Raw genomic sequence first — 22813 nt, forward strand, 5'->3', positions numbered from 1 at the left:
GATGGTAGAAAGTGATGTTCAGGCTGCCAGAAACAGAATGTTTGGTAATGTGCTACAACAAGGTGGGCAAGTATCTGATCAATCAGGATCTAAATCCAAGAAGTCTAGTGGGTTTAAATCAAAGGGTAAAAGTGGTCAGAGTAGTACTGGATCTGGATCAGGTAAAGGGAATTGGTGTCACACGTGTCGATCTTCTCACAGTGGTCAGTGTTCTGAGGCTACAAGAAGATGCTTAAAGTGTGGTGTTTTTGGGCATGAGACTTCAGCATGCCCGTATCCGAATAGTGTGTGTTGGAGTTGTCATAAACCAGGGCATCGTGCAATTAGTTGTCCGTCGAAGAGTGGTAGTTTCGGGGCAGGGTCAGGGGCGCGTTCAGCATCAGCTGGAGGGTCAACTGCCTCGAGTGGGCAGAAGAGGAAGAACCCTCCAACAGTAGAGGCTAGAAATTTTCAGATGTCGGTGGAAAATGTTGTGGCAACCGACGAAGTAATCACCGGTATGTTTCTAATCAACTCAATACCTGCTCGCGTATTGTTTGATTGTAGTGCCAATAGGTGTTTTATGTCCCTAGATTTCTGTACTAAGTTGAATTTACCAGCAACTGTGTTACCCAAGCCGGTTAGTGTAGAAGTAGCTGATGGTAAGACCACACCCCTCACAACCTATGTGACTAGGGTTTGTATAGAGATCGAAGGGAAGTCTTTCCCAGTGACTTGTTTAGTGTTACCTATTCCTAGCTTTGATGTAGTACTAGGAATGGATTGGTTGAGCTCGCTTAGGGCTAATATTAAGTGTGATAGGAAAATGATTACCTTTCGTTCGACCGATGGAACCCGTGTTGTGGCCCGAGGGGAGCGGGGAGGGTATAATTTTCTGTTGATAACCATGATGAAAGCGAAAAAGTCGATGGCAAAGGGTTGTGAATCATTTCTTGCATATGTGATTGATGCGAAGAAAGAAAAGAAAACAGTGGCCGATATTCCGATAGTATCAGAATTTCCCGAAGTGTTCCCAGATGAGTTACCAGGTCTGCCGCCGGTAAGGGAAGTTGAATATAGGATTGAATTGGTTCCTGGAACAACTCCAGTTGCAAAAGCTCCATATCGATTAGCGCCGTCTGAAATCCGTGAAATGATGTCACAGATTCAAGAGTTATTAGATCGTGGGTTTATCCGACCGAGTTCTTCACCGTGGGGTGCTCCGGTATTGTTTGTTAAAAAGAAAGATGGGTCAATGCGTATGTGTATTAATTATCGTGAATTGAACAAAAGAACAGTGAAGAATAAGTATCCGTTACCTCGAATAGACGATTTGTTCGATCAGTTACAGGCTGCTTCATTCTTTTCTAAGATAGACTTACGATCCGGATATCATCAGGTTCGTGTTGCTGAATCAGATATACCGAAAACAGCGTTCAGAACAAGGTATGGTCATTATGAATTTCTTGTCATGCCGTTTGGGTTGACGAATGCGCCAGCAATCTTCATGGATCTAATGAATAGAGTGTGTCGCCCGTTCTTAGATAAGTTTGTGATTGTGTTTATAGATGATATACTAGTGTATTCAAAGACCGAAAGTGAACATGCTGAACATCTGAGACAGGTTTTGAACATGTTGAAACGTGAACAACTATTTGCAAAATTTTCAAAGTGTGAATTTTGGTTACATGAAGTGCAGTTTTTGGGTCATGTGATTTGTGCCGAAGGTATAAAAGTTGATCCGACAAAGATAGAAGCGGTAATGAATTGGAATTCTCCGAAGACTCCGACTGAGATTAAGAGTTTTCTGGGATTAGCCGGTTATTATCGCAGATTTATCAAGGATTTCTCGAAAATAGTGGGTCCGTTGACTAAGTTGACTCGTAAAGATGTAGCCTTTCGATGGACTGATGAACAGGAAAAGGCTTTTCAGATTTTGAAACAGCTACTGTGTCAGGCACCAGTGTTAGCTTTACCAGAAGGTTCAAACAACTTCGTGGTATACTGTGATGCATCATATGCTGGGTTGGGTTGTGTATTAATGCAAAGAGATAAAGTAATCGCCTACGCCTCGCGACAGTTGAAAGTTCATGACAAGAATTATCCAGTGCATGATCTTGAAATGGCTGCAGTAGTATTTGCTTTGAAACTGTGGAGACACTATTTGTATGGAACCCATTGTGTTATATGTACAGATCACAAGAGTTTGCAGTATATCTTCTCATAGAAAGAATTGAATATGCGTCAGAGACGATGGCAAGAGTTGATCAAAGATTACGATTGTGAAATTAAATACCATCCGGGTAAGGCAAATGTGGTTGCAGATGCGCTAAGTCGTAAAAAGTCAAGTGAAAATGTGAAATTTCTTCGTTTGAATATAACTTCAGATTTGATTAACAGCTTAAAAACCATTCAGGCCTGTGCTTTAGAGGACGAACATATTAAATCTGAACAAATGACCAAACAAAAAGTGGACTTAATTGATGACTCACGTGGACTAAAGACCTTAAACAATCGTGTTTAGGTGCCTAAGCTTGGAGATTTGAAGGATTTAATCATGACGGAAGCTCACAAATCCAGATTGACAGTACATCCAGGTAGTAATAAGATGTATCATGATTTGAAAACAGTGTATTGGTGGCCAACAATGAAATCAGATATCGCCCGTTATGTTGAAAAGTGTCATATATGTGCTCAAGTAAAGGCCGAACATCAGAAACCTTATGGTTCGTTACTTCAGTTACAGATTCCAGAGTGGAAATGGGAACATATAACGATGGATTTTGTGACCAAATTACCTCGAACTCAGAAAAGACATGATATGATTTGGGTAATAGTGGATCGCCTAACTAAAAGTGCTCATTTTCTTGCTACTCGTGAAACAGCTTCGTTAAGTGAGTTAGCCGAATTGTATATAAACGAGATAGTTAGTCGACATGGTGTGCCATTATCGATCGTTTCAGACAGAGATTCCAGATTTGTGTCGAATTTTTGGAATAGTCTTCAACAGAATTTGGGTACACGTGTGAATTTAAGTACAGCTTATCATCCTCAGACAGACGGTCAGAGTGAAAGAACGATACAGACTTTGGAGGATATGTTAAGGGCTTGTGTGTTAGAATACGGTGGTTCGTGGGATACACATTTGCCGTTGGTCGAATTTGCGTATAATAATTCATATCATTCGAGTATAGGGATGCCGCCCTATGAAATGTTATACGGTCGTCGTTGCAGAACTCCGACTTGTTGGTTAAAAGCCGGGGAGAAACTGTTTGCAGGTCCCGAAATTGTTCAAATGACAGCCGAAAAAGTTGCAATTGCGAGAGAAAAGTTGAAAGCCGCTAGAGATAGGCAGAAAATGTATGCTGATCCTCGTAGACGTCCGGTAACCTTTAATGTGGGTGAACGAGTGTATCTGAAAGTTTTGCCGTGGAAAGGGGTTATCAGATTCGGTAAACGTGGTAAGTTAGCACCGAGATTTATTGGTCCGTTTCCGATCAGTGAAGTGTTGAATGATCAGACTGTGGTGTTAGATCTTCCGCCAGAGTTAGCTGGTATTCATAATACATTCAACGTATGTTATCTTCGTAAGTGTAAAGTCGACGATGAAACACAACTTCTTCCTTTAGAAGATTTAAGGGTCGATTTGAATAAGAAATTGGTGGAAGAGCCAGTCCGTGTGGTTGACCAAAAGGTGACTAAGCTGAGAAAGAAAGAGATTCCGATGGTGTTGATTGAGTGGAAACACAGTTTGGGTTCTAATCTTACGTGGGAAACGGAAGAGTTGATGAGAAAACGTTACCCTCATTTGTTTGACCAAGACCGGATTCCGAGGACGGAATCTTCTTAAGGGGGGTGGATTTGTAACAGACTGAAACCCGGGCTAGTTGTAAGTTTCCTATTTTGCCCTTAGGGTTTGTGCTTAGTCTTAAATGCTTTTATTTTAATTATTTTATTAGTGTTTTATTATAATTGTGTTGTGACCAGTTTGTGACAAGGGTCCCAGAACATGTTGGTTTATTTAATTTGGACTCCGTTAGGACCGCCTAAGGAGATACGAAAGGTTATCAGATAAGATAACTGGTAAATACCCGTGTGTTGTGGGGTATGGGTTTTAATACCCACTTAAGAGTGTAAACTGCTTCTATTTTCTCATTTCTAGACTTTTCTCAAATAAGTACGTACCAAACTTATCTCATCTCAAACCCTAATTGATCTAAGTCTTAAATTGGATTATGAGGCTTTAAGGATTTATTCATATCATCCTTGTGATCATTTATCCAGGTTTGTTAGCTTGAATTCGTGATTTAATTCATAGAAATTGGGTTTTGGGTGTAAATGGGTTTTTGATGAATTTTGAGCTTGAATCTTCATATTATGTGTTTGTATGTGTTAATTGATATTAGAAATAGGTTGTATATATGTTTAGTAGCTTCCATGTGCTTAAAATTTGATCAAAATCGCTCAAAAATCGAGTTTTTGGGGAAAAACTCACGAAATCAGCGAATCTGTTCGAACCAGTTGCTACAGTATTTTGCTACAGTACCGAGTTGCTACAGTGCCCGAGTTGCTACAGTGCCCGAGTTACTACAATGTCACTATTTGCTACAGTACCGAGTTGCTACAGTGTCACTATTTGCTACAGTGTCACTATTTGCTACAGTCCCGAGTTGCTACATTGTCGCTATTTGCTACAGTACTTTAATGAAATTGAAACGGACGTAACTTTCAAAACGTAACTCCGTTTTTGATGAATAAACTATCGTTAGAATCGTAATAAAGAATACTTTTCAATGGTGAACTTTTAAGAAACTAGATCAAACTGTTTTTAGGCCGGAAAAGGAGTTTTAGTGTGTATGTCATGTTTTGCACGCACCTGTATGCCATTATTGAATGGAGTCATGATGTAGACTCATAAAATTATGAATATATGGTGTTATGACCTAGTTAATTGTATTAAATGATTATATTATTTATTGGATATGTACATTAACTTTGTTTGTGTTGTTCTCAGGTTATAAGGACAAGGAGGAAGCTCAGAAATAATAACTGAGCAGTTGCTGGTAATTGGTGAGTGGGTCTATCTTCGGATAGAGTTTAAGTAGCATATCATGCTACTGTGGTTGACTCTTTTACCATGCATAGTGTAGAAATTGCCATGTTAGAATGATATAGTATGCCTGATGTTGTATGTGATTTATGTGTACACTGTGTGAATGACACCAGTCGGGCCTAGGGAGACTGGGGACTTGAAACCGTGCCTAAGAGAGGTTAGAGTCCGTATGAGGTCAACCGTGCCTAGGGGAGGTTGGGTCCATAGGCTACTGATTGTAGAGTATAGTGTGAACGATGCATCCCCTGCATCTGGATAACTATACTGTGAATTGAGTAGCAGAGACTATCGGTAGACTCAAGTCCGATCAGCTGGGAGTCGTGTGCTCGTACAAGCCGCCGATCCTCGTATTGTCTTATTGTATGCTAGTTGGTAGTTAGCATGTGTTGTTGTTAGTATATAGCTTGTGTGTGACTTAAGCTATATCTGTTAGATAGATTCCATTCACTTAGCGGTGCGCTAATCCACCACATATTCTCCCCTTGCAGGTTTAGGTACTGCTAGTCGGGAAGGGTGCTATTGCAGAAGACATGTTTGACAACCCAACTCTGATGTGGACTTTTGTATAAATAATGTTTTGTGATAACGTAACACCGTTGTGTAAACTTAAACGTAATGACGTGACTTATATTGTGTTTGTTAATAAAGTCTTCCGCTGTGTATTAAAAAAAAAATTGCCGGTGTTACAATGATGGAGTCTGACAGGTTGAGATATATTCGTGCACAGCAAAAGAAGCTTAGGTTAGATAGTTACAATGACATTTGTAACAATGTTACAAATGGCAATACTCAAGCATCAAACACTGGAAAATGATATATTCTACCTTCCTCATTCACCGGTGGTTCAAGATATATGATGCAAAACTACTTGGATGCAATGGCAATTGTTAGAAGATTTGGATATCCGGATTTGTTCATAACTTTTACTTGCAATCCAAAGTGCCATCTTCTCATTGTTAAAATGGTATGTTTTGCTTTATTTAGATTATTTTACATAACATGTTTGAAGTTCAATATTTATATCCATTTTTGTTCTTCATGTATTAGTGTTCACTACAAGGTTTAGCCATTCCTTATAAGCATGCTAAAAAACATTTTTAATCGATAAATATGTTTTAATGACATCAAATAACTAACAACCAAAATATGCTGTCAATTTAATAAAATTAAATGATTCATGTATTTTAAACATATATTATTCTAAAAAAATATTGTATGATTTATCACTTCATATTGGGTCGTTATAATAAAGGTAATATTATTATGGACACAATTGGGCCTGTGATCCAATAACGTTTGGATATTTAGTTGACCCATTCAATTTGTCGTATCCATTAATATATCATCAATCCATTCAAGAATCATTTAATAACTGCACAACTGTTTCGGCTTTCTCTTCCACTTCGCTCCTTCCCCAAATTGAAAATAGCCCTTGATAATAGAATCAACTCTGAATTCTTACTCTTCCAAAAAATCCTGTAAAGATTTTCAAGTATATCGATGGTGCTTTTTAATCTTCTGATAATTTTATATGAACCTAAACCCTCATCTTCTTCCTCAATCTCAAAACCCTACATATTCAAATTCTTTACGATACTCTGTTCTTAAACAAGTTGTACGAACTGCAGATGATTTTCATGGAGGAAAAGGTATTATCGTCTTATATACTTTTTTAAGCCTTTCCGTTTGTTCATAATACATGTCTGATTTGAACATAGGGTTGCCTGATATATTTTACTGTATGAAATTGCTTTTGGTATTTTCTTAATTCATCTTGAATATGGTATTGAACATCTTCAGTATCATTCGTAATTGAAAATTATCGTTTCTTTATGAATACTTACATAGTTAATTTACTTTAGTAAGTTTAGTTTCATTGTAGCATAAAAACCCATCGTAATTGAAAATTATCGTTTCTTTATGAATACTTACATAGTTAATTTACTTTAGTAAGTTTAGTTTCATTGTAGCATAAAAACCCAAACATGAAACTTTATTGCATACTGTCGAAAAAATACGACAATTTCTTTAGTGTTTATCATACTACATGCTCATGCCAAATAGAAAATTAAACTGTATTTAATTTTGTTTAGTTGCTGTAGTGGTAAAAAGTAGTTTGGTGCAACTCTGTTGCCAAATACAATCAAACTACTATTGATGTTGGTGTTCTTTACAAATTGATAGTCACTATTGCTGTATTGTGGGTCTTTTTTTGTTAATATAATTCTGACTTTCCAAAAAAAAAAAAAATCATAGTAAATGCTTAATGTTACATTAGTTTATGTAAGAATATTTAGGCTCATGTATGTAATTTGTTTTACAGACAGTATTTATAAACAATGAAAAATCCCATTTCATATCAATCATATATTTGTGTGGATATTTGTTTTCATATTTGTTTTCTTACGTCGTTTATACATAATTTGGTTTTTACACTACAATTGCTTACTTTATTTTATTATTTTTAATAATGTAGTGTCTAAACATGGATACTTTTGTTAAGGAAGTCTTGTGTCCAGATTTTCAAAACAATTTGGAACAAGGTGGTGTCTTAATTCTAAAAAGATATCTTGTGGTTGATTATAAAGAAAAGTATCCTACCTTGAAGCATATCTTTAAGCTTAATTTCTATCGTGATACATCTCTTAGGAGGGTTTGTTGTTTTGATTCTACCAATAATCCCTTTCAGTTTTTGCCATTGAATCAAGTGTCAGACATAAATCTTGAACCAAACCTTGAAGCTGGTGCACAAATTTATACTCTGTGTTTGTTTATTTATATATATGTATGTAATAAATCAGATATTAAATTTAATGTATTTGTATAATATGTATATGTAATGTATATTTTAGATGTCATTGGAAGAGTTGTAGATTGTGATAATTTGGAATGTTTCAATAAAGAGGAAGTAAAGCGTTTCAAATTTCAACTAGAGGATTCTGAGTATGTTTTCAACCATATTTTATTTGTATGTTCAATTAACAAAATGATTACATAAGTGACCCGTTGTTTGTTATTTTTCAGTTATTTGAAGTTGAAATGTACATTGTCTAATGAAGCTGCAAGGAAGATGCAAAATTATATAGCTGGAAACAATCAAGAAGATTTTTTTGTGTTAATTGATTTTGAAAAAATCAATTACTTGAAAGGTATACTATACATAAATTTTGTGTAATAAACTGTTTTTAGTTATATGCAGATACAATTGATGTTACTAAATGTCAACTTTTGATGATTCTTTGTATTCACAGTTGCAACAGATTGTCCAATCGGGGATGCTTTCATTGGTACACAACTATTTAGTGATCAACAGTTGCCTCAACTTATGGATTTTAAAGAATTTATTACTGTGAGGATTACTCCTGCTAAATCTTTCCAAGATGAATTAAATCTTCCATCCAATATTAAGTCTTTAGTCAAAAATTTTGGATACCCACAATTGTTCATAACTGTCACGGTCAATTCAAAATGGCCTACAATACTCTCTTTCTTAAAAAATAAGATTTTAGGAAGCGAGGACAAAAAAGAGATCTTATTTAGGCTTTTTAAAGTGAAGCTAAATAGCCTCATAAAAGACTTGAAAGAAAAACATGTATTGGGTGAGCTTGAAACAAGTAATAATATTATTACTTCTTTTGATACTTATATAAATTTAAATATTTAATATCTATTTGCTATTTCTCTTAACTTTTTAAATTGTAAAGTTTAATTAATTTGTACATTTTCATTGCAGTTGTTTACACTATGGAATATTAAAAAAGGAGCCTCCCACATGCACACATTTGTATGTTTCTGAAAATTTCGTAAAAGTTTCAAATCGGTGATCTTCAAAAGTAACGAGCTTCCTACTATAAAGAGGATTTGATTATTTTTGGAAGTATTGAATTATTAATATCCTTTTCAAGTTGTTTTGTTAATGTTTTGAATATTAAACACTATGCTTTTGGATTTGTCTTTTTTATTGTCATTCTACCAAGTATTTCTTTAAACAATGTTGTTTTCTATCTAATATTTCTCGATGAATTTCGTTAGTGTATCTGCACGTTTGTTATATAACGTATCATTATAAAAAAAATCTTAAAAATCCCGTGAAACCACGGTCAAGTATATACTAATATACTAATTTATGTAAACTTACTTCATTCCCTAATTTCACTGTCATACTGTTCCCCCTACCCCACCTAACCCCCACGCCTCCTTCCTCTTTCTCTTCCTCTTTCTCTGCTAGAAGTTTCCATACTTCATCTTAACCAAACATCCCAGCCAAATTTCCACCACAACTCACTCCTACTGCCATTGAAGGTTTCATGGTGATGATTTATTGTTGTCGATCATACTTATTGGTACACCTACTCACTTTTCCCCCCTTTTTCCAATGCTTATTGGATTAATCGGCTCATGATTTGGGCCGCGATTAGGGTTTCAATTGATTAAACGATCGCCATAGTCGCCTCCTCTACTGTTAGCGTTCGCAAGGTAATTTTTATTTTTATTTTTTTCTGCCTTGAAAATCGATGTTGATGTATGTGTTTAGATTGTTATAATCGATTCTGCATCTATTATTTCCAGTTTGTTTGATGAGTTCTGTTACAAGTTTAATGTGTACGATTGAATTCCTAAACCGTTGGTGTATTTTTTTTTTCCCCTGTAGTTATCAGCTATTTTTGATGCAGTCGGATGAATTTATGGCTTAAATAAGGAACTGGGTCAGGAAAGACCGTGTGTTAGTCACACTATATTCTCATCTATTTTCTATACTTTATACTGGTAATTGTGTTTTATCTAATTTTTTTTCCTTGAATATGTTCTTGCTGATTAGACAACAAAATTACTATGAATAGAATGTTACAGTAAAGATTGTGTAAAAAGGTTTTTGGCCGACATTAGAGTTTATGAGATCCACCCGGTTAATTTGTGGATCATTAATATTTTTAAGCCCTTAGCCTTCAAGAAGTGCCACGCGAACTTTTAATTAATGTATGGCCAACATCTTTGTCAAGTCCAATTGTTGTATTAGTGTCGTTACTGTTTATCTATTTATATGGCTCAAGTAGTTCCGGGTGGAGACCTAAGAAAATCTATCGCAGATGGATCATATGGAACCCCCCAATTCTCACAGGTATTATAACTACTTTACAAATTTCTCCGTACATCTCAAATATTTATACAGACAAACCTATTTGTACAGATTATATTAGGTGTGTATAGCGTGTTGGACATCTAAGAGACTATGGTATGGCCAACGGCAAACCAAAAGATCCAGCAAATTGAAGACATCGTCAATCTAAAGTAAGCTACTAGCAAACCTTATATTTCAACCTAAGACAATTTTAAATATTGGCTCAGATAGCTCTGCTACCGTTGTTATAGTAGCAAACCATTAATTTTTTCTAAATTCGTTAACTTTAAAACAAAAGTGCAATATGTCTAAAAGTGATATGCTTCATGTCAAGAAGAATGACATATGGTCATGACTATGTTGCATATGATTTCTCATGTTGCATGTTTATGGCAGAGTTGTAAAAGTTGGGATCAATCCTGGATTAGTCGGGACTTAGGGCTACTCTTACTTGACTAGCCTTAATCTAATTTAAAGTTGGTCGATGGTGGACATCGTTGGAATTATTCGATCGAAGTTGGGACAACTTTGGTAAACAACGTTAATCGATCTTTGTAATAGTTATTTTGTGATATGACATTCAAGTTATGGATGGAAAAAGAAAGTTAAACATCAAAGTTACTATGAGAACATACATTTCATCGAAGTTTCTGTCTTTATTTAAGCATATTGCTTGATAATGGAATCTTAAAAAATTTATTCTGAATTAGATGTCTTGTGAACTCTTTATATGCATTTCTTTGTTTCATTGTTTTCCCTTTATGCATTCAACTGAGTTCAATTTTTGTTGGTACTTATGATGGGCAGAGCCAGGAATGCTTGGAAGTATCTGAAACTGTTGGTTTTCTTAAGCAGCCTGGAGAATCATATTTGCTTCTACTCAGAGGTCGGACCTTTTTTCTTTTTTAATTTGCTTCTCTCATCTTTGTTTTTTTTTCTACCCCCTTGTGCGAAACAGATATTCTATACCGTGTCTCATAGAGGCGGCACTATGGGGTAAAATGGTAACTGCTTTTTTCTGTTCAAAATCTGCACTACCTTTTTTTCGCTCCAAGTGTTTTTTAACTAATTGTTACACCAATAATATATAATTCTGAATAATGTATTTTCTACAATTTAGGTGACTTTAAACATGTTCAAGATGCTTCCTTTGTCAGCTAATATTTTCTGTTTATCCATTTAACCCAAATCAACTACTTAAAAATAGATGGCCCAGTAACCTGTCTTTAGTGATTTTTATACATACCTTTAGTCTAATACTCCGTGCCTTCATGAGTTACTAACGCCTGACTCATATTCATGTGTGAGACGGTTCAGTTTGACTGGGGTAGTTTGGGCTTTTTAGAAGCCGATGATCGAGGTAGATAATCATTTATAGCAACTGTAAACCTGATCAATGAAGAAGGAAATTCAATAATCCTGTTTTGTTATTTGCTTACAATGTTATGCTGTGTATGTAATGGATTGTGTATATCTTCAGGTGCAGTGCAGCATGAGAGAGCTTGCCATACATACTGAACTATGCCATATAGTTATTTGAAAAATTAACTGCCTTTATAAATATCTACAGCATGGAGCAACCGACATCTCTTTGTGACCTGCGGCCAACGTAAGATTGGTACTACTATTATTGCACCACGTGCCCGAAGAAGCTATATGAACTTAAGGTAAGAGTTAAAATGATAACCTAAACGTGCTAATAAGTTTAGACGTTGAATTTCAAAAGGAATTGATAGTCAATGGAAGCTATAGGTAATTGTCGATTGGTCATTCATTTGGACCCTTTGACCCGTTTAGGTCATTTGGAACATTTGTTGATTTTAATACGTCTATTATGTTTATTAAATGAACTGGGATTTTTGTGTGTTTATTTTGGTTAACATGTAACTTTTGACCCAGTTGGGTTTATAGATGTTTATTTTGACCCATTTTTGTAACTCTGAAAATTTGAAGTTATAAACACATTTAAAATTTGATTTAGGTGTCGTCTAATGATTTTTGATCACTCAGGTCAGCTGGATAAGAATTTGGGTCGTCAAGTCATTTTATGTCATTTTTGGTCATAAGTGTCAAAATGACACACGAGCCTACTTAGCCTATATGTGATGCACATTAACATTGGTCATTTCACAATTGCTCCTTCTTAAGCAACATACATCGATTAACTAACATGTTCATTCATATTGTAGGTAACATATTTGCATTTCTTACAAAGCTACTTATGTGAATTGTATATAGAGACCTGTGTATAGAGGAACTAAGGGTTGATTCAAAGATTACTTTTGCGGAAATATTAACTTTGTTCGACATTAGCAAAGTCGGCCCCATATCATTTTTTCCCGGATCATACGTTTTGTTTAGTAGCATGACTACATTAGGTATGTTTAACAAATCTGTGTGTTATTTTCAACAAGTTTAATGTCATACCCTCAAATAGGGTCGGGGAAATATGACTTCACAATATCACAACACAAGCATGTATAAACGAGAACGACTCTAAATGAGACGTTTTAACAAAGTTTGATTTGCAGCGGAAACATAATAATGTTTTACATAATGAAATTCAATTGACAAGTCTAATATGTGGACTCCAATGCAACAACTAAGCATCATAGGGCAGCACACAAACTAATCTTCACCTGAGACAAAACATGCTTAAAGTGTCAACAAAAAATGGTTGAATGAACAACATAGGTTTAACAATCATAATAAGTTTTAGACCACAAGATTTAATTCAAAATATCAAAATATCAATATGCCATGAATTATAATATCGAACTAAACATTAACCCCTGACATTGTACGGGTGTCGGCAATTATTATTATGTACCCCCTTGACGATCACGTCGGGTAGAGACGTCACTCTCAATAGGCCTACTCGCAATAATTAAGCTTGCAAAATTTCAATTCTAGCAATTAACGATATTATGGCGGGGATTTGCATGTAACAATAAATACATGTTTAACAAAAGTCTCACGAAATTGCATATCAAATAGTTTAGGTACTTGTGTCTAAATTGTAAATCATTTAAAAGCAAGCATGTGTCTCACCCCAAAGTTTATAAAACAGTTAAGAAAAAGTAAAAAGAGGGACCATTAAGTTTACCTTAGTAGCAAGTAAGATATTCCACGCAAGAAGTATGAACGGAGTATGAAATCGGAGATCTCAACCTAGAGATATAATCTTTGATTAGTTAATGTCTAACAGACATAAAGTTTGTTTATTAATATAGCATACTATATTAACAGTGACGATTTTCGAGAAAAGTTCATATTTCTCAAAAGTTTCTATTTTTGAAAACCTACTATTTATGGAAAGCTTTCACTTATAGTAAGCTTCTAGTTTAAGAATGTTCGGGTTATAATTCTTAACAAAGATGTTGTACAATCTCACCCAAACTTCGTTGCTATCATGCAAGTCACTCGAATGATCAGTTGTTACCGGGCGCCTAGGATTCCTGACCAGAATCTAAGTCATGGCATTCGAAATCCACAAGCGATTCCCATAAGGCAACAAGGATCACCCTAGGCCACAAGTAGCGGTGATGTTTGTAGTCTTTGTACGCTATCTTTAATTATAACTTTCACGCTATAAGTGTATACACATAACAAGTTATTTATATACTTATTAGTTATATATACATATATAGGTGGTAATATACTTAGTGTACTTTAAGTGTTACTATATAGTTAGGTGTATAAGTTATAATAATAATAATAATAATAATAATAATAATAATAATAATAATAATAATAATAATAATAATAATAATAATAATAGTATTATTTTTTAATTAATCTATTATGTAATCTTAACATTATATGTTACATATATAAATATACACCTATGTAATACATACATATATATTCTTGATTATTATTATCATACATGTACATGTTTATAGCTATATGATCTATATATTATGTGTATGTGTTACATATACATTAGTGTAAAGTTGGTATATATATATATATATATATATATATATATATATATATATATATATATATATATATATATATATAAACTACTTATCATCTTTGTAACTTCTTATAATATATACACGATACATATACACACATATACACGTATGTATACATCTAAATATATACACAAGCATATACCTACTCATATATATATATATATATATATATATATATATATATATATATATATATATACACACACACACACACACATATATACATACGTATGCATGCATGCATGCACATGTATTATCGTCATTATCATTTATTATTCCACCATCAAATATTACTAATCATTATTCATTCTCACATAAAATCATAACTTTTTTTTGCATATTCAAGTCCATGAATCATAATACTTAATCATATTCATCAACCCTAATCTTTTTAATCATAATCATAAACCATAATAATTATTCTTATTCATAACTTTTACTTTTAATCACCATTATTTTTATATACAATAATCATGATCATAATATTTTAACTTATTACTATCTAGTTTCACTCATAACCTATAATTTTTCATAACCACTACCTATATAACTAACTTCAATAACATAATCATACTTAATTCATACTTATCATATTAACTAGTTTTATATTTTATTCATAATACTTTTAATCCATCAAGCTCAATCTTATTTAATCATATTCATGTTTATAACCCCTTTTAATCACAATACTTAAATCATATTCAAATTCATAATCCTTTATCATAATACTTAATCATAATCTAACAACTTATACTTGTTAATCATCATTAACTCATTGATATTCATAATACTTTTACCCATTTTTTTTTTTTATCTTATTCATAATCTTATTAACCATAAACTTTTCTCTTTTAATCATAATAACTAAAACAATTTAAGAGTATAATTAACACTAGGGTTTAGGGATACCTTTAGAAGATTAGGATCAAGAAAAAGGGTGTTGATTGGAACCGAAACAGGAGCTGAGTTCACAGCAGGAAATCACGATCAAACAAACGGGTTTTGGGTCTTTTCTGGTCACGACAGAAAATAGCAAACAACAGGAAAAACGCAGCAATAATCACGACCCAGACGAAGGACTTTTGGGTCTGTTTTGTCACGCAAGAACCAGCAGGAGCCAGACGGCAAAAACACAGCTACACAAGTCGATCTTGGGTTGTTCTTGATCACGATTTGCAGCAGGATAAAGGCTGTTTTGGTGGTCGAAAAGTACAGCAGAAACGGCAGCAGGAAAACGATCAACAAGCAGACTTTTTGGGCTGTTTTGGGTCACCTTCAATCACGAACAGCAGCAGCAATTTAGGGGCTGTTTTCGTTGCACAGAAATAGCAGGAAGGGCTGTTGGTGGTGGCGAAATTACACAGCAACAAGGCCTCAAGAAATCGACTAAAAAGGCTGTGAATATGGCGAGTTACAACAGGTTTTTGTGGGCTGTTTTGAGGGGGTTGTTGTCGATGGTAGTGGTATTATGGGTGCAAAAACTGCCGAGTAAATCAAGCACAAGAAAAAGGAAATTTTGTTGTTTAATTATGGTGAAATTATGGGAATTACATGAGGCTTTTATAGAAGATTACAAGAATTATAATCTTATTAGGACTCTAGGAAACTTGGTGCTCAAGAACTTGAATTTAGATTGGAATGCAAGTATTAGAATTTGGCTAGGATTTGTGATTAAGTCTCCCCATTTTTTTGTAAACCGTACCATATCTAATAATACATATTATTTATTTATATTTTTTTTTAAAATCGGAATTTTAAGTTTATATATATATATATATATATATATATATATATATATATATATATATATATATATATATATATATATATATATATATATATATATATATATATATATATATATATATATATATATATATAGTTATTATTATTATTATTAAAGTTACATTTTATTTAAATTACATTTTATTTAATTATTAGTCCCTAACTTTCATTAATTTTTAATTTGGTTCTAATTAGTTTATATTAGTTTTTAAAGGTCATATAATGTCACATTTAATATTACATACAGTTTATATTATTTATTTAATATTAGGGTTAGGGTTTAAGGTTAATAAATTCAAGTATTAATTAAGATCATTAATTATGAACGGATAAACACCCTAACTCAAATACACAAAACAACCTAGTGAAACCCTAAGGGCATTTTAGCCACTTCAGAACGGGAAAATGAGGGTTGTTATAGTACCTCCCCTTAATTTAAACTTCGTCCCGAAGTTTCTGATGGACTTCTCGGATGCATAGCGGTTGAGAAGAGATGGGGATATTTTCGCTTCATTTGGTCTTCACGTTCCCAGGTATACTCGGGCCTCTTCGTGAATTCCAAGGGGTCTTAACAATAGTGTTGGTCCCTTGATTAATGATGATGTAGCGTGAGGGTACGAAATAGTATTATTTTTAATACAAAATACTACAAAATATGACACAAGTTTTATTAATTTACGGATGGGATATACCTAAACCTTGCTACAACACTATAGGCAGTGTACCTAATCGTAGAGTAGTGTAGTTTTTAGTAAGTCCGGTTCGTTCCACAGGGAGCTGGTGATACTTACTATATTTTTAACTATATTTATACAAAATATATATAATTATATAAGTAGTAATATTATTATAAAAGGGGGGTTTTACCGTTTAATGACCGGTTTGTCGATTCTATATTTTAAGCGTAAAGATAAATGACGATAATTAAAGTGCGTAAAATAATGACAATAAATAAAATGACAGTAAATAAAATTGCGAGTAATAAAATGACAGTAAATAAAGATACGATGAGAAATATAATAAAAGAATTATGCTTATTTAAACTTCCGTAATCATGATGTTTGACGTGTTGATTTTAATTTATTACCATGGGTTAATTGTCCTTTGTCCTGGTTTATTTGATACGTCTATCTGGTTTTTGTCCATAATAGTCCATCGGTCATAAATATAAAGTGCGAGTATCCTCGTCAAATTACCCTTATACCCGAAGTCAAATATTCCAAATGATTAAGGATTTAAACTGTGACGCAGTTATCACTTCTGTCAACAATTACACCAGTTATCACTGTATGTAATCCACCCCTGTTTTAATCAGTTTATGAATATTAATTCATCCACTTGATCAGAATGAATAATCAATTACCCAACCCAATTGATTAATTAAATGATTATAACAGATTCCATATGAACATCACTAAATAGGACAACCATAATCATTATTAATTATTAGGTTAATTAATTTGAAGATAGGTTCGACAGAATCCAATGAGTTGTCACTCAATTAGACAATACCCCCCATCTATTAATAGTCAATAGTTCAATTTCCACAAGTGTCGGTCTTTTGCCCAAACCTTAATTATGGTACAAAGCCCAATTACCCAATTTTAGTAATTAGCCCATCATCATGATTACTTCGTTTTAAATAAGCATAATAATAACTTAGCTACGAGACATTAATGTAAAAAGGTTGAACATAACTTACAATGATTAAAAATAGCGTAGCGTTACACGGACAGAATTTCGACTTACACACTCAAACGATCTCTATCATAAATCTTATTATTATCATAATTTAAAATTAAAATTAAGATTATTGTTATATCTTATTAAGTTAACATTATGATAGAGATATAGAATATAGATATTGATAATTGATATAGATATTTGATCGGATAAAAAAAAGATAGAAAAGTTCTCTCCCAATTCCATCGTTACATAGCCTTTTATAGGCCAAATTAGAAATTGAATTTTCATTTACGACCCCTGAACTATGCTCAATTAACAACTTTTTATTATTTAATATTATTCTTATTATGAATTATTTAAATATTATATTTTATTCTTGTGCATAGTTGACTCATAATTTTTACACCGTTGCGTCGAGCGCTGAAAGTTGGTTCATGCCCCGGTTCCGGATTTTCGAACGTCCTTTCGTACAATTTTATATCTTGTACTTTGCGTTTTGTAACTTGTACTCTTGTCATTTTTAGACGTTCTTCATCAATAAATTGAACCTTTTGAATTGTATCTTGTACATTTGAGCTTTTTGGACGTTTTGGTCTTTCAAATCTTCGTTTTTGTCTTTAAATCTTCATTTTCGAGCGATTTGCGTCTTTCGTCTTCGCACTTATTTATTTAATTATTACAACTAAAAATAAGGAAATTACATTTAAAAACTTTACATATTGGAACGATATTGCTACTAAATATATGTTCATTTGGAACACTATCAAATATCCCCACACTTGAGCGTTGCTTGTCCTCAAGCAATACAGAACTTGAAATAAAAACATACATGAATCACTTTTTTATTCATCACATTTTGTACATCAGTGATTTTGATATAGCGGTATAAACAATGACAGTAATGATGGTTAAAGGTGGGTGTGTCATCCACAGTTGCCTTGGGTTTAGGTCAACGACACTTGCAATCAAATAGCCGATTTACTTTCGGTTTCCAAAGCAAAGTGCACATTTGAAAGGCGGTTTACAGTCCCACATGACTATAAAAATTTAGATCCTTTAGGAAATAGGATCTTTATGAAAACATTTGATCTTTTGAAAATTCAATCTAGCTTTTACCCTAGATAAGTTTTCTGATTTGATCCACCATTGGTGTTGCAAAATATATTTGTGGATCAATATTTTGGCTAAAAACATTTAGGTTCGTGTAATCCACTGCTATCCCGGTATCGGAAAGCACACATCCAGTTTACTTGTTCCGTATATTACCTTTCGGCAAACTACCGTCCGGTTGTAAAGGAAAGCGATGAATAAGAAACTGTTAAGGCAATGTCCCGTGACATGCAGATGATTATGGTCTTTTAACGTGTCGGATGCTAGAACTATCCTTGGTAGGAGCGATAGTAAAGATCATCCTATGATTTTTCGGTCTGGCACAAGGTCCTGTCTCCGACCATGCTATGCAACCACCGTTCTTACGGTTGACACCCGATTTAGTTCAGGTGACCTAATGAATTCCAGGTGAATTTCTTAGGATTTTACGTTCAATGGTAATGAACGCATTGAAAATGGTTTTTCAGAAAACAAATCGGTTTGTATTTTTGATCAAAATATTTTCTCGTTCAAGCTCGAGTTTAGATATCATTGAATTCCATGAGTTTGAATTCTCAATCTTTAAGGTCAATCTCTAGGATTGAGTATTATCAGTCTTAAAAGCTGATTTTTAATCTTTAAGGAGATTATCCTTTTCTGGGGATCTGATTCATTAGTCTTATCAAGCTAATTTGCACGGTGCCTCCCCATTGTACGAGATAAATCCTTCTCATGGTTAGGATAAATCTGACCACTTGGCGACCCTGTTTGATGCTGAGGTCCGTGGATTTCCTGCTGATTTTAGAGATGACTTTTCTAGATTTTTCGTCAACCTACAGCTGGTCTGGACGACAACTTCTTGACCTAAATCAAGAAGCGCGTGTCTTTTTCGGAAGACTTTACTTCCTTTTAATGATGGAATTGATTCATCGTGTAGATCCATCTTTCTTTCAAATATATTACAGTAAACCGGGTAAAACTGATTAGTATCATCCAAAACAAAAGTTCCTGCAATAATCTTGTACAAAGATATGTGATAGATAATTTTTAATTGAATAACTTGGTACATTCTCCCCACACTTAGTTTCTTTCTTTGCATTTTTATTCTCCTTTATTCCATTTTAAATGAATTCAAGCATTTTAGGTTGTTTCTCAATTTATGTCCTTTCCGAGGTAACGATAATTTCGGCATTAACACCTAGTTTTATCGTTCATAAATATGTATAAACATGATTTTGAATTCATTTAGTTAAAAAATTTTAAAATTTTCATAATATTTAGAAAATAAGCCAAGTATAAACCCGAGAGAATTTATAACCCTTCCCCACACTTGAGATCATGCAATGCCCTCATTTGCATGAAATCAGACTATAATTATTAATTCATGAGGGTGATTAGTGTAGAAAAGTGATTAAAAATACCCAGTTTGTAATTACAAAGCTCGTCGAATGATAGATGGCGCGCCTCATCGTTCATTCCTTCATTTATTATATCACATTTGTTGTTTTGCATCTTGTCGTCAAAATCAGTACCTTTTGCTGAACTTAATGTTAGTCTTTGAAAGTGCGTTGTTTTACCCCGTTGTTTACATGATAAAATACGAACATATATACATATTTTTAAAGTTGGGTATATTACCCCACGTTCAAAAATTTATAAAATCAAATATATTTTTTTTTGGCATACTTTAAATCAATAAAATTAAAAATAATGATGAAAAAATTTTTCGCCCCGCCCTCGGGTAAAGTAATTTCGGCTCAACGGCCTAGTCTTCAACTCACGACGAATTTTAGAAATCATTTTTTTTCAACTTAATGAAATAAAGTAAATTTTTGTTTTTAAATTCACACAAAACTTAAAAAGAAAACATATTAATTTCATATAAAACCTAAAAAACAAAAAAAATTCAGAATGGGGGGAGAAAACTAGTTCTTTAGTGTCTGCTAGCGGAAAAGACCAATCGAATTCCATTCTCGGAACTACACGAGAACAGAACAACTAACTCTAGATAACATTTTCTTAGAACATTTGAATCTCCCCACACTTAGGTAGCTGTGGTGTCGAAATTGTGATTAACTTCATCGTCAATTTCTTTTGGTCCATAATCAACTTGCCTATCTGTGACTTTTTCTTTAAGCCAGTGCCCGGCTTCTTCCGTAATATCCCATAATTCAACTAGCTTCGCCCTTTCTTTAGGCGACAGATTGGATACTAACCGGTTACATAACTTAAAGTTCCCCTTACTTCTAGCATCAATAGCCCGTTTAAAAAGTTTCTTCATTGAACTGTTAATAACGGGGTCATTTAATTTCGTATCAACAACGGGGTTCTTTATTATCAAGTCATCATTAGGTTTTACTTCATTTTCCCCACACTTAGGCGTTTTATTATTGCTAAGCACTACCGTTGGAGTTGGTAAAACAACATGGTTATTACCAATCATTTTTACTGGTTCAACGGTTTTAGTTGGTGGAGATTTAGACTTTCGAATCATAAAGGTGATTGATTTGTTACCACTTTTAAGTGTCATTCTTCCATTTCCTACATCAAATAACGCCCCGGTGGACGCAAAGAATGGTCGACCTAAAATTAGAGGAACGTTTGGGTCCTCTTCTATGTCAATGACAATAAATTCGACTAGAAAGGTTAAATTGCCTACTTGAACGGGTAGGTTTTCAGCAATTCCAACTGGGTGCTTAATGGTTTGATCAAAGAGTCGAACACTCATATCCGTTGGACTTAACTTACCTACACCTAATCTCTTATATAAGGAAAGAGGCATAACACTTACACTTGCACCTAAATCTGCTAGTGCCTCATACATGACACAATCACTAAGTAGACAAGGAACAATAAATTCACCCGGATCACCTACCCTAGGTGGAGGTTTTGGTGGAACTGTCTTCACCGGGTTTATATTTACGGCTTTTGTTTCTTGCACTTTCTTATTCTTTTTCTTCTTCTTCTTTCCAGATGTATCACAATCTTTATTACCTATCACTTGCTCATACTCAACTCCTTTTCTTGGAAACGGGATGGGTGGTTTGTATGGTGCCACCACTGGCTTTACATACTCGGGTGGTGGTGGTGTAACTTCTTCATTGTTACTCTCATCTAAAACCTTCCCATCTTCTGGTGCTGGTTTTTCAGAATTCGTTGAAACCATATTAACATTCTCATTCCGAGGATTTACTTCAGTATTACTCGGTAGCTTTCCTTGTTCCCTCTCACTCATCATGCTAGCAAGAGTACCTACGTGTTTTTCTAGATTCAAAATGGAAGCTTGTTGAGTTCTTAATGACTGATCAAATCTCTCGTTCGTTTGGGTTTGAGTTTCAATAAATTGTGTTTGAGATTCAACTAGCTTGAATACCACGTCTTCCATATTTGACTTTTTCTCTTCGGTTTGTTGTTGTGGTTTATATAAGCCAGGTCTTTGTTGATTGAAAGTGTTGTTTTGAGTTGGTTGGTTATTCGGACCTTGTTGGTTATACCAGTTATTTTCGGGTCCTTTTGGATTGTAAAGAATGTTTTGATTTCGATTGAAGTTTAGCTTTGGCGGTTGATAATTATTTTGATAATTATTTCCAGGCCTTTGGTTCATATAGGAAACATTCTCTCGTTGTTCCAATGTTGGTTCAATGTGACAATCTTTCAATAAGTGTGGTCCACCGCATAGCTCACAACTGATTCGTATTGCGTGAATATCTTTATTCATCTTTTCCATTCGTCTTTCGAAAGCATCTATTTTTGCGGAAACGGAATCAAAGTCATGGCTAGAATCGGCTCTAGCCACTTTAGATGAACGAAAAATATCTTTTTCTTGGTGCCACTCATGCGAGTGGGAGGCTGTGTTATCAATAATTTTGTAAGCTTCAGTTGCGGTTTTCTTCATAATGGAACCACCAGCTGTTATGTCGATGTCTTTTCGTGTAGCAACGTTGACACCTTGGTAGAATATTTGTACTATTTGGTAAGTGTCTAAACCGTGTTGAGGACATCCTCTCAACATCCTTCCGAATCTTGTCCACGCCTCATATAATGTTTCATTTGGCTTTT

General features: G+C 34.0%; 1 long non-coding RNA gene across 3 annotated transcripts; it reads left to right on the forward strand.

The window, feature by feature from the left end:
• The first annotated feature begins 9748 nt into the window (after window positions 1-9748).
• LOC139885992 (uncharacterized) lies at window positions 9749-12700 on the forward strand. Of its 3 annotated transcripts, XR_011772217.1 has the most exons (6): window positions 9749-10211; window positions 10281-10381; window positions 10608-10742; window positions 11019-11097; window positions 11692-11878; window positions 12401-12700. It is a non-coding gene; the product is annotated as an uncharacterized lncRNA (long non-coding RNA). The 3 variants fall into 3 exon arrangements; XR_011772216.1 differs by having other exon boundaries at window positions 9749-10381; XR_011772215.1 differs by having other exon boundaries at window positions 10281-10742.
• The last annotated feature ends 10113 nt before the right edge of the window (window positions 12701-22813 follow it).

The sequence above is a fragment of the Rutidosis leptorrhynchoides genome, chromosome 1 (assembly GCF_046630445.1).
Source record: "Rutidosis leptorrhynchoides isolate AG116_Rl617_1_P2 chromosome 1, CSIRO_AGI_Rlap_v1, whole genome shotgun sequence".
NCBI classification, from domain to species: domain Eukaryota; kingdom Viridiplantae; phylum Streptophyta; class Magnoliopsida; order Asterales; family Asteraceae; genus Rutidosis; species Rutidosis leptorrhynchoides.